The 12,634-nt window shown below is 41.5% G+C and overlaps 1 protein-coding gene across 12 annotated transcripts in view; it reads left to right on the plus strand.

Moving 5' to 3' along the window:
- Positions 1 to 426: 426 nt before the first annotated feature.
- Positions 427 to 12,634, plus strand: part of PRRC2C (proline rich coiled-coil 2C) — a 76,833-nt gene continuing 64,625 nt past the window's right edge. For all 12 annotated transcript variants that reach the window (XM_079761503.1, XM_079761512.1, XM_079761508.1 and 9 more), the window contains exon 1: positions 427 to 618. The gene's annotated coding sequence lies outside the window, so the exon portion shown is untranslated. The remainder of the gene's footprint in view (positions 619 to 12,634) is intronic.

The following is a 12,634-nucleotide window of genomic DNA, read 5'->3' on the forward strand; positions in this document are numbered from 1 at the left end:
GAATTTAATGGTTTCAAAAATATTACATAATATGGATGTTTTATAATGCCTTTATCTATGTCTTTATCAACGGCAGGTTTTGGTATTATGAATACTGACTATGTACCTTTCTGAAAAAAACTATCACGATATTGTCAAATATCAAGATTAAAGATGCTTCCTAGTTTAATTTTGATACATACTGCCAAACTGTTGTGAAGGATTTCACAAACATCACCACCCCCTACAAGAGGGCTCTCTTCCGTGAGGCAAACCCACGGTCTTCTGCTTAAAAGTCCCTCCGCCCAGCAGGTGGCGACGTCGCCTTCCGCCGGGGTTGCGCCGCCACGGCGGCTTCACGTGGTGCGGCCGTCTGTGCGCCGAGGGCGGTCCTGCGGAGATTGCCTTACGTACGCCGCGGCATGACGTCATACGTAGGGGCTGGCTAGCCGCCATCTTGCTTCTTTTTCTCGCTCGCTCTCTCCCTCTCGGGCGGCAGCGAAAGTGCTTTGGCGGTTTGTCCATCCGCAGCTGCGGCTCGGCCCGTCGGGTGGTCCTTCAGCCACCTGCTTCCTGGGGTCAGAGCTCGCGGGGACCCTCGAAGTGCACACACACACACTCGGCTCGACACCCTGGCCGGTAAGGGAAGCAGCGCGGGCGGAGGAGCCGTGATCAACGCGGGCCCCACCGGGGCGGGCGGGCGGGCGTGGGAGCGCCCCGACACTGGGGAGCCGCGTGGAGAGGGCCTGGGTTCCGGGCATCCCCTCCCTTCTCTTTGGCGACCACCCTCCTCCGGGCCTCGCCAAGTCGCGGCCTCCTGATCGGGGAGCGAGAAAACGGAGTCAGACCCGCCCCATGTGGTCTGCAGCGGGAATTCCGGATCCGTCGGCCTCTCCCACCCGCCCCGGTTCGGCCCGGCGGGGGAACGGCGCGCGCGGCCGGGAGGCGAAGGGGGTTTCCATCCTGCGGGATGGGCGAGGGTCGCGATCTCCCCTGCGTGAGGCGTGCGTCCCCCGCAAACAGCTCCAGGCTCCTCCGGGGCCTTTCCTGACCGTCTCCTGTGCGTGTGCAGTGCGGGTGGAATGGCAGGAAGCGGGGTGCGGGGGACCCGAGGTACAGCCCTGGGTCCGGGAGAGGCGCGCTGGGGAACCGGGACCAACCCTCCTTTCGCTAGCGACGCGCTGCCCCAACTCCAGCGGAGGGTTCGCGCAGGCTTTCGCACCCTAGGCCTCCCTCCGCTGACCTGCGGGGTCAGTTCCCCTCTGCAGCTCCCCGCTTGGAGATAGCATCGGAGTTATCGGTGCTACGATCCAGGCCCCCATTATGGGACTTGAAGAAAGGGGCGGGAGAGCCAATAGGATCACTGATAAATTCTCCTCTGCGTGAGGGGAATGCGTCAAATTCCTGTAAAGGGATGTGTATTTGCTTTGACTTGATTTTTGAGATATTTTTTGGAGATAACCCTACGTGCTCGTGTGCTGGCTTCTGGAGCTACCCGGATATCCGCATTGGCTGATCCAGGAGCGTAGGCTCGGAGATTCTTACCCCGCTAGGGTACTTGAAATCGTACCGAGGCTGCCCTGCTGTAAGATTTCATTTGGAATGCACTAGAAGCGTCAGGATCCTTGGCTAAGGGCTCGGTAGCTTGTTTTCCTGCAAATAGAAAGGATAGGGTGATACATAAGCGCCCACCAAGCCTACCTCCGGCGTTGGTTAAAAGAAGATTTAACCTTTTCTGTGGGTAATTAAGATGCTGCTCCGACTGGAGCCATTTTTAGGTGTGTGTCTCAGATGCACTGCAGCATCTTTTCTGACCCAACTCCAATGCATTGATCCACTAAAAACAATTAGGCATAGGTTAATTTGAGTTTTATCTTAAGCATGTCGTCAAATAGTAAGTCTCTCCTTTTCTGTAAGAGGATTTTCAGAACACAGGCTTTTTACTTTTTTCTGTTTTGGTCTGATGAGCTAATATATGTGGCTGCTCTGCCTTCCACCGTTAGTTGACCTTTTCCTGTGTACTGAGCACAGTAATCAGCTCTTTATACACATTACCTTTTTAAATCTTACAGCAAGCCCTGTCAGGCTTGCTGTTGTCATCATCCCCATTTTACAGGTGAGAAAATGAAATCTAAGAGATGAAAGCAGTTTGACCAAGGTCATACAGCAGTTATTGGTGATGCTGTATAGATTCAGATCCAGACTGTCTGAACCCAAGGAGATCCTAAACCATCAAACTGCCTCCCTGCCTTATAATTTTATGAACTATGGAAATTAATAAGATACAGCATTATTAACCTATTTTCTTATGTTTGATTTCAGTATAGGTGTAAAAAATGGATTATAGCTACTTTAGGGATGGGGTGCAAGCTAATTTTTATACCTTTTTTATTTCAAGGACAGTCCAGTAAAACTAACTACAGTATGGCAGATACAATTTTTAGGTTTCTGGACTCTTACTGATAAAATATTTCCTCCTCTTTAAAATGGAAATGGTGATGGTAATAACAGTACCTCCCTGGAGGGCTTGCTGTAGGATTAACAAAGATAATGTATGTAGAGGGTTTATGACTGTGCTCAGTACCTAGGAAAAGGTCAAAAGTAGTGGAGGGTGAGTGGCAGAATATTGATAGAAGATACTATCTCCCAAGCAGTAAGTAATCTACATTTTCTCAGAATGGTAAATATTCTTTGGAAAGTTGAAGAAATAGATTTCATGTCCTCTTTTTCTTCCTTAAGGCTGTTTCTTCACACTTCCATATTGGATTTTGTTTCTTAAAGATTTCTTCTTCATGCTGTACATTCGGTAACCCTGGAATCAGAATATTACCCATAGCTGAAATACAGAAGTCCTGGCTTATTCCTGCCCCTGTCTCTGCCTAACTCTACTCCATCTCACCTTTCTTACTGGTAAAATGTCTTTGAAGATTATAGTGTTATGTCCCTCTTTCCCTCTGAGTGGTTTCCTCCCACCCCCAAACACTACTTCAATTTATAAGTCAGTTGGGTAACTTGTACAAATATTTATACCATATTTGTGTAAGAACTGATCATTGATATTTGTTACACAAATTGGTACAGAACCCTATTCTTCCAGCGTACAAGATTTAAAAATCGTCTGACTTGAGTTATACCTAATACACTTTCAGTAAATCGAGACTTGTCACCTTATAAATAGGGTAACACAAAGAAAGCTTATCTCAGTCTGTTAACTGTTGCTTAGAAGTCTTCACATTTTAAATTTCTCAGTATTGCAATTGATGCATCCGCCAGGACATCTTTGTGGGTAAAAGTATTCTCTAGAGAGGTTAACTTCAGTGAATTTTCTATTGTGTGTTTTTTTTACCAACCTCCAGAAAGACTAAATATATACTGATCTTTTAGTAGTTGTATTTCTAGTAGTTATTTTGACCAAATGCTAGTCATGGTTTCAGGCTTGTGTGTGCACATATTTGTTCACAAATCAGATTAAACCAGGGTTGTTACTGAGTTTCAACACTTGTCCAGTTGGGAGATAGAAACTTTGATATGGTTAGCAGATACCTAGAGTCTAAACACAAAATAACAATACAATTACTGTCAATGTAGTGTAATGTACACTCACCCCTATGGTGCTGCTGGTGCTCTGCATTAAAGAAGGATGGAGTCTAATCAGCATTTATGGAGCATAGTTAGTATTGAAAACACTAATGGGTATTATTTATATAGCATTTTATCGGGTAATTTTCTGTTTACTTGTTTGTATTTCAGTACTGATCTGTTTTCCATTTCTACACTGTTTCCGTGTCCCCACCACATTGTATAGTGGTTGGCATATGCCTAGAGTTCATTATAGGTCATTGAATGAATGAGATTAGGAAACAGAACAATAGACCCACAACTGAGGTTCAGCTGATGAATGTTTTAGTGGAGCAAAAGAATACCCTGTCATTTTTCCCCCTTTATGAACCCACGAGAACAGTACAGAGCTTTCAAATAGCTTATGTACTATGCATCGTGAGATTTCTTTTCATTTTTGCATCAGAGATTCTTTTAATTTTATAAGGCCCAGTGAATCAGAGGAAAATAGCTTTTGGGTCCCACTGCCAAGGTATTCACAGTCTTAAGGGTTATGAATAATAAAAGTTATTGTGTGATATTTTATTTTATTATTATTCGTACCAGAAGATAAAAATAAGGGTTCTACAAATAGGTAAGGGAAATTTGGGGCAGAAAATCCACATATGGAAAATTGCCTGTAGTATACATTGAGTGCTCAATTGATTACAAGTGAAGGCATGATGGCCAGAAGAGATCAAGAATAATTGTAAATATTAATATTTGTTGAGCACTTACCATGCCATGCACTGAGCTAACAACATTTTGTACATTATCTCTTTCAATCCATATAGTAAGCCTAGGAGGTGGATTATTTTATTCCCACTATATATGTGGGATTTAAAGAGATTTAAATAATTTGTTCAAAATTACTTAGCTAGTAAGTGGTATTCAAATCATTGATCCAGAGTCCAAGTGCTTAATTTCTATGCTACATGGATTTCCCAGTGGCGAGTATTTCTCAACCAAGTCATTCACAATTTTTGCTTTATCTTCAAACCATATGTCTGTTAATATCTTTCTTTAATTCAATTAATTGTCTTTTAATTAAAAGAAAAATTTACATGATTATTTGGTTTTACAGTTTTCCCCCCAACATGTTTTAAAATAAACGTAATTTTGAATATTCCTCTGTAGACCACTTAAAATCGTTAAAATATACCATCAGTAGTCTTGTATTCCACCCTTTGGGACAATGTAACTGCTGAGAAGTGAGTGCTGGCCTGATGGGCTCAAGCAACAGTTGGAATTGATGAAAGCCAGAAGTGATTAAGCCTAGAAAGAAATAGATTCGTCAAACAGAAAATGGCAGCATTACGGGAATACAGATATAAATTAGAGCCTTAACTGTATAACTGGGGCAAACATTTCCATGATAACTGCAAAGTGGAGTGGTTTGATTTAGACAAATGTAACAGTATGCTTAAAATAATCTGTGGCAAGAAGAGAATAAGAAGGAAGTCAGTGGAGAAATAAGGATGGATGAGAATAATCTGAAAAAATGGGATTATTAGCCAAATGTAGCAGAGTTCAGAATAACGTATGAGAAGTGGCCTTTGGATTTGGCTTAGAAATCCTTGGTGACCCTAAAAGAATTTAGGTCAAATGAGGATGAAAGGTTAAGCAAGGAGGGCTAAGTAGTGAGACCTTTTGATTTTTAGGTGTATTGAATACTCAAAATGAGCTCTAGATTAGGAGTTGAAAAACCTAAGTTTAGTCAGCTGTTAACTTTGGGGGCAAGTGACTTGGCTTCCTCGGGTGTTAAATATATTCATCTGTGAAGTAAGGATAATACCTGTTTCCCCTATCAAAGCATTTTTGCATAGATTAAATGTGTTTCCGTATAGCTTTTGAATTTTAGAGAGGAAGGGAGAAGAAGAGAAAGAGAGAATCATTGATCAGCTGCCTCCTGCATGACCCCCACTGGGGATCAAGAGCCTGCAACCTGGGCATGTGCCCTGACTGGGAATTGAACCCAACAACCTTTAGGAATGAGGGATTATGCTCAACCAACTGAACCACACCAGCTGGGAAAATGTGATCTTAAAAATATTGGTGCCGAAACCAGTTTGGCTCAGTGGATAGGGCATCGGCCTTTGGACAGAAGGGTCCCGGGTTCGATTCTGGTCAGGGGCATGTACCTTGGTTTCGGGCACATCCCCAGTAGGGGGTGTGCAGGAGGCAGCTGATCGATGTTTCTAACTCTCTCTTTCCCTTCCTCTCTGTAAAAAAATCAATAAAATATATTTAAAAAAATATTGGTGTCACCATATTCAGAATTACCAAGTGATTGATTAGAAATGGAAGTGACCTTAGAAGTTAACCAGTTCAATCTCTTACCCAAAGCAAGAATTATCTTGAAAACTACAGACCCGGTGCACAACATTAGTGCACTGGAGGGGTGTGTGTCCCTCAGCCCAGCCTCCGCCCTTTCACAGTCTGGGAGCCCTCAGGGGATGTCTGACTGACAGCCACCACTGCTGTGCTCTGACCACCAGGGTGCAGCTCCTGATTGAGCATCTGCCCCCTGGTGGTGAGTGCGTGTCATAGCTACCAGTCATTCCGCCATTCGGTTGATTTGCCTATTAACCCTTTTATTATATAGGATTATTATATAGGACTAGAGGCCCAGTGTGCGAAATCGCACGCGGTAGCCTGCCGCTGCTTGTAGCCCTGCCCACCTACCTGCCATGCTCGCAGCCCTGCCCACCTGCCTGCCTTGCTGTGATAGGAGCCTGTGGGCCGCAGGGGAGGGATGGAGAGGTGCTCAATGCACCTCATTGTGACGGGTCGTTTGGTCATCATGGGCACTGGCTCTTTATATATATAGATATTTCTGACAGAGGCTTATCTTAACTTTGCTTGAATACATCTGGTGACCAGAAGGATACTATAGTCAACCTTTAACATTCATATCTTACTTAAGAGCTTCCAAATTTCCAGATATTTGAACATTATAATAGCACTCAAACCCCCTCACTTTCTCTTTACTTCCCATCATCTGCACTAGGATTTGGCTTATTTTTTTTTTTGTGTGTGTGTGTGTTTTTTATATTTATTGTTGTAAGTATTACATATGTCCCCTTTTTCCCCCCATTGACCTCTTCTAACCCATCACCACCACCACCCCAGACCTTTACCACCCTGTTGTCTGTGTCCATGGGTTATGCATATACATATGCATACAAGTTCTTTGGTTGATCACTTCCTACCCACCCACCCTTCCGCCCCCTTCCCTTTGAGGGATTTGGTTTTCTTATTAGTTTTTTTTTCCTGTGTGTGTGTTTTAAAGTAACAGTTATCAGTCATATATCTCTAAAAAATAAAACAAACCCTTGGGGAGGGGGTATAGCAAGAGAGATAGGGAGGAAAGCGTTTATGTCCTAGAAATTTATACCCTTCTTTCAGATTCCTCATGGCATTGGATGCAAATTTTGTGCCTCAGCAAAATTACAAACCATTTCATTTCTCAGCTCTTTGGGTTATTTGTCAAATTGTGAAAATAGAGAATGTTAGGATTTTTAGATATCTTGTTTACCTATGGATTAATTGAACAGTTAAAAAGTTTTCCTTTGTATCCAGTGTGAAAAACCCCCACAAAATTTATGGAACTTGGACCGTTCTAGATCAGTGCATTAGCTTTCTACTCAAGTAGCAAATTTTATAAAGCACTGCTGTCACAATTTTGTCATTGGCTCTCCTGTGTCATATTAGCAGGCCGGTTTTGTATTCTGTACTTAAGAAATTTAATTTAAGGCTGTATAATGATTCTGTCTAATTTACTTCTCCCTAGCATTCCAAGACCTTTCTAAATCTTAGTTATTGAATGCATGTTACTCTTTCAGATGTATATGTCATGTGATGTCTGCTTGCCAAGTCTTCATGCAAGTTTTTGACAAAACACTTTGAAAAGGATGGGGTCCAATATATTAACTACTCTGGCCACATTACTTTTAAGTATAAAACAATGTTCAAGCTCAAATATTCTATAATTCTCATTTGTGTTGGATTTATTTAAGGAGTGTATAAAGACTAGTACTTTGATTAATGAATGTGTTTAAAATCAAGTGGGAGAGCCCTGGCTGGTTTAGCTCAGTGAATAGAGCGTTGGCCTGCCAATCGAAGGGTCCTGTGATCAATTCCAGTCAAGGTCAGGAAAAATGGCTCTGTGAAGTTGGGAAAAGTAACATGTTTGGGAGAGCAGATGAATTTTTATAAAAAGAAACTTTTTCTTTTTGAATAATTTTAATCTTATAGAAAAATTGTAAAACTCGTATAAAGAATTCCCATGTTCCTTTATCCCTATTCCCTGATTGTTGGTAGCTTACCATATTCTCTGTGTACATGTACATATGCCATATGCAAGTATACTTAGTCACATATAGTATGTGTAAGCCCTGTCATCACCTGGAACCTTAAATTCAAATCCAAGTTCCCATGCCTCCACTTTTCTCACATAGTCCATTTTCTCCTATTATATATAAGAAGTGAATAAAGCAGTCCATAGAAGCTTGACTCAATAAACATCCAGTAATTAATCCTGTTAGAACTTTTATTCATCCTTATTGAAATTGCCAGTCCTTTCTGCTCTCCTCTTTATTCTCTTCCAACTTTTCTCTTCACATTCTGACTTAGACCTCCCAGGAATGTTCCTCTGACCAATAATCTCCTGGCAGTATCCTCATCTCCCTTGCTTTTCTTTACACCTGTCTGGTACAGCTCTCCTTATTCAATGCAGCTGCTGTGTGCTTCCCACCACTCCCCACCGGACATCGAGAAGTTCTCCAACCACACAGACTGCAGAATACTAAATACTCTGCCCTCCAGCTTCTGCTGGGATTTCAGTACTGCTTGTTCAATACCTGGTTTTCCTAGTGGGATTTCCTCCCAGTTCTTTGCAAACCTTTTTCAGTCTTCTCATATTACCAAACTGTTACCTCCACTCTGTTGATGAGGACAGCATGCCTCTTTCATTTGTTTCTATTAGTGTCAAAAACTTTAAGATGTTTTATTCTATAGACAATTAAAAATGTATGTCTTAAAATTGTAGCTTGAAAGAAAGGTTTGGGAATTATCCTTACTGAAGAATGAACAATTGATGAGATGGCCAAAGGTGAAAGCAGAGAGAGAGAGAGAGAGAGAGAGAGAGAGAGGGCAGCAGCATTTGTATAGAGGGGTAGAAAAAAAGGAGACCGCAAGCTGCAGAGTCCCAGAAACCAAAGCAAATGCTTTACAAAGAAGCTATTTACTTTTTATATTTGTACATGATAACTATTATTACTTAGTAGATATACTTCCTTTACTTGTTCAAGAAGACATTTGTGGAGTGTGTACAGTATTTTCATCTGGAAATGGGTTGCGCTTTTTAATGTTAAATTTTTAAATCAGTGGGACATTGTACTGTATTTGCACTGTATTTTCCAAAGGACCTAAACTCTCAGCCAAAAAAATAAGGAAAAAGGATATAAACACAGCCTGGGTGGATATTTAGAAGTTCATCATGGCCAGAAATGTAATTCTCATTTAATTGAATTTGGCAAATTGGCAACCTGTGAGTTTTTTTGTAAAATATATCCTACCTAATAAAATAGTAATATGCAAATTGACCGCACCTTCGCTACGCCCAAGCCACGCCCACCATCCAATCAGGGCGAGTATGCAAATTACCCAACAAAGATGGCGGTTAATTTGCATACGCTGAGGGAGGAGTGAAGACAACTTAGAAGGAAGACGGAGGAAAAGCGGAAAGCAAGATGGCTGCCAGAGGGAAAGCCTGGGTGGGGCGGAGCGGGGCGGGTGGCAGAGGCGCACAGGTGCAGGCACGGCGGCCGCAACAGTGGCTGCAGCGGCAGCGCATGCGGCCGCTTGCAGGATTTTTCCTGCAAATGGGCTACTAGTGTCAATATAAAAAAAAAAATTTCAAACCTGTGAAAAATTTTTATGAGTTTATTTGAGCCAAACTGTCGACAATTGCCAGGAAGCAAAACCTAAGGAGATTGAGATAAGGCTCTGGGTAGTGATGGCTTTGCACCTTATTTTATGCATTACAATCAAAAGAGGAGACATTTGTGGGTTACATGAAATCCATTGATGATAGATTGGGAAGGGGTGGGGGGAAGCCTCTGGGATTGGATAAAAAGATAGACACATACTTTTACATAGTTGGGTATAGTTTAGTTAATAGTCAACAATTAACTCAATGACAATGAGGGGATTTGTGGCCTGTGCTTTGAGGGGTCCAGAAAGGAAAATTACTTTGACATTCCAAAGATATGTCAAAAAGACAATAGCCTCAGTTAAGGTAAAGATTGACCTTTGTCAGGGACGATACTGGCCCAGGGCATAATTATCCACCATAAGCTGCTTTTAGTTAAAGTTTTAATTTCAGACCACCCTTTGTGGTTACTTTAGGTCTCTGGGTTTGCAAAGCGGCCATGCAGGCCTTCTCTGAGCTAGTCTGTTAGCATGTGGCCCCTTTTCGTCCACATATACAGATTTTGAAAAAATTGATCTTTATTGTTGAAAGTATTACAGATGTCCCCCTCTTTCCCCATTGACCCCCTCCACCATACCCCACCCCCAAACCTTCACCAAATACATACTAGGTTTTAAATATCACTTAAATGTTTTTAGCATTGAATAATTTTATATTCTTTTGTCAAACTTGCAGCCCACAATGAATATTTTTGTGGCCCAGCCAATATAACAGTATGTAAGAAACGTTTTAATAAAAATTTTGTAACTTAAATTTTACAATATCCTGTTACACGTAATCCTATGTAATAAAAGGCTAATATGCAAATGACCGAATGGTGGAATGACTGGTCACTATGATGCGCACTGACCACCAGGGGGCAGACACTCAATGCAGGAGCTGCCCCCGGTGGTCAGTGTGTTCCCACGGGGGGAGCGCCACTCAGCCAGAAGCCAGGCTCAGGGCTGGAGAGCACAGCAGCAGTGGTAGGAGCCTCTCCTGCCTCCATGACAATGCTAAGGATGTCTGACTGGGGCTTAGTGGGCCTAAGCTGTCAGTCAGACATGCCCCCAGGGCTTGTGGATTGCGAGAGGGCGCAGGCCAGGCTGAGGAGACCGCCCCCCCCCAAGTGCACGAATTTTGTGCACCGGGCCTCTAGTTATTAATAATGAACTACAATGTTCACTAATGACTGATTACTATAATCATGTTGCATTCATTTCCCTTATGTGCCTTACATGCAGGCTCACCATTTCTCTCCACTAATACTAGCAGCGAATATTTTAGCAGCCGATTGCCACATCATTAATCTTGTACTGGCTTGTTGGTGTGCACAACAAGAAATATTTCACTTTCAGAGTACAAGAAAAATATGTTTATTTGAGTTATGCTTATTAATTTGTACAGTTACTCAGTGTCTGGTAAGTTAATGTTCAAGAAAAAATATTAATTTTTATTAAAATGTTCTATTATTTTATTTTAACGATTACTCATTTAGTTCAGCCCTTTGTATTCAGCATGTCTCTTATCAAAATAAACCTATGTTTCTATGAAAATTGAAGCTTTTGTTTTTTTTGCGGCCCACATAAACTTAAACCTTGTTTTTTTGGCCCAGTTCAGCCTTTGAGTTTAACATGCTTGGTGTAAACCATTGACTCTTTAAGTATCCTTTGTTACAAAAGATAGGATTTGCTAGATGGCTATAAACTGCTTGGCTTTTAATGGTCTGTCTCCAATTTTCCCTATTCTGCTGTCCTGGCTTACTAGCCTGTCTCATTTTCATCTTAACATTTTTTGTCCAAAAATATCTGTTTACAAAGTAATTAATTGTTCAAAATCTGGAAAATGCAGATGCACATGTTTTGGTACATCTAACTTCAATGAAAAATGTTAGTTTTTTACCAGAATTGATCAGTTAGAGTCATAGAACCTTGAATTTAGAAATAAGATTAATTTCTCTTCCCTTAAACAAAGGATGAGAGGTGTGTTATTCTAAAGGCTTTGGTTTTTCAGAACTGACCCTTAATGATTTTGATTTTTAGATACATAGCAAGCAGGATAGTAACATTAAAAATATTCTTAACACTGTACAAACAAAAAAAATTCCAAAGTTAAAAATGGTACAAGTAGAGGATATTGGTCTCATAATTGTGCTAATCCCTGTTTTGAAATCTAAAGCTAGTAGAAAAGAAATGTTCCTATTGAGTTTACTGTTTCAAGGGTTTTTGAATTACTAATTGTACCCTTTTCCTAAGTGTGAGTCTACTGAATGCAGCCAAGCATTTACTCAGCAATTGAGATTTTTTAAATTAGTTTTCCCTATAGTAGCTCTTCATGGCATTTAGAATAAACTCAGGCAATACTACTAGCCTCTGCGAAATCTGACTTCTGCCTCCTCCAGCTTCCCCTCTCTGACTTCCCCTCAACCTCTCACTGGCAGGCATGACCTTGACAATGGAACCTCCTTCTTCTGACCAAAATTGGTTTGTTTTTTTCAGTGGTTCTCAACTGTGGCTGTTGCCAGCCCCAACCCAGAAATTCTGATTTAATTGTTCTGGCATGAGGCCTGGGCAGTACTATCTTGTAAGTTTTCCTGAATAACTGTGCAGCCTGGGTTGAGAACCATTGATTGATCATCGTAGCTCACATCACTTTTCCAGGGAGGTCTTCTGGACCTTTCCCAACCTATTTACCCAGTTGCTTTTTTCATTTCCATATTTTTGTTTACTTATTTATTGAAAACAACAGTTGACAGTTTATTAGTTTGCAACACAATTTGTTGTATAAATGTTGTTGAATGAATATTGTCCCTGCAGCTGTAGGAAGGTACTTAGTTGTTTCTGTGTAATCTGTAAAGGATTGCTTTGCTGAATTGTTTCAGGGAATATACTGATTGCTCCAGCAGGCTTTAAGAGGGCATTGTTTTCAATAAGGTTTCAGTATCCTAGGACAAGAGCACACTAGAGAGATTTGAAACCCCCTGGAAACAGTGGTATAGATATGGGTTAGGTTCTCTTGGCCAGTGCTCAAAATGAAGAGGCATCACCATACTTGCAAGCAACTTTGAAGCTATGAGGAAGACTC

This window comes from Cnephaeus nilssonii (assembly GCF_951640355.1).
Source record: "Cnephaeus nilssonii genome assembly, chromosome: 21".
NCBI lineage: Eukaryota > Metazoa > Chordata > Mammalia > Chiroptera > Vespertilionidae > Cnephaeus > Cnephaeus nilssonii.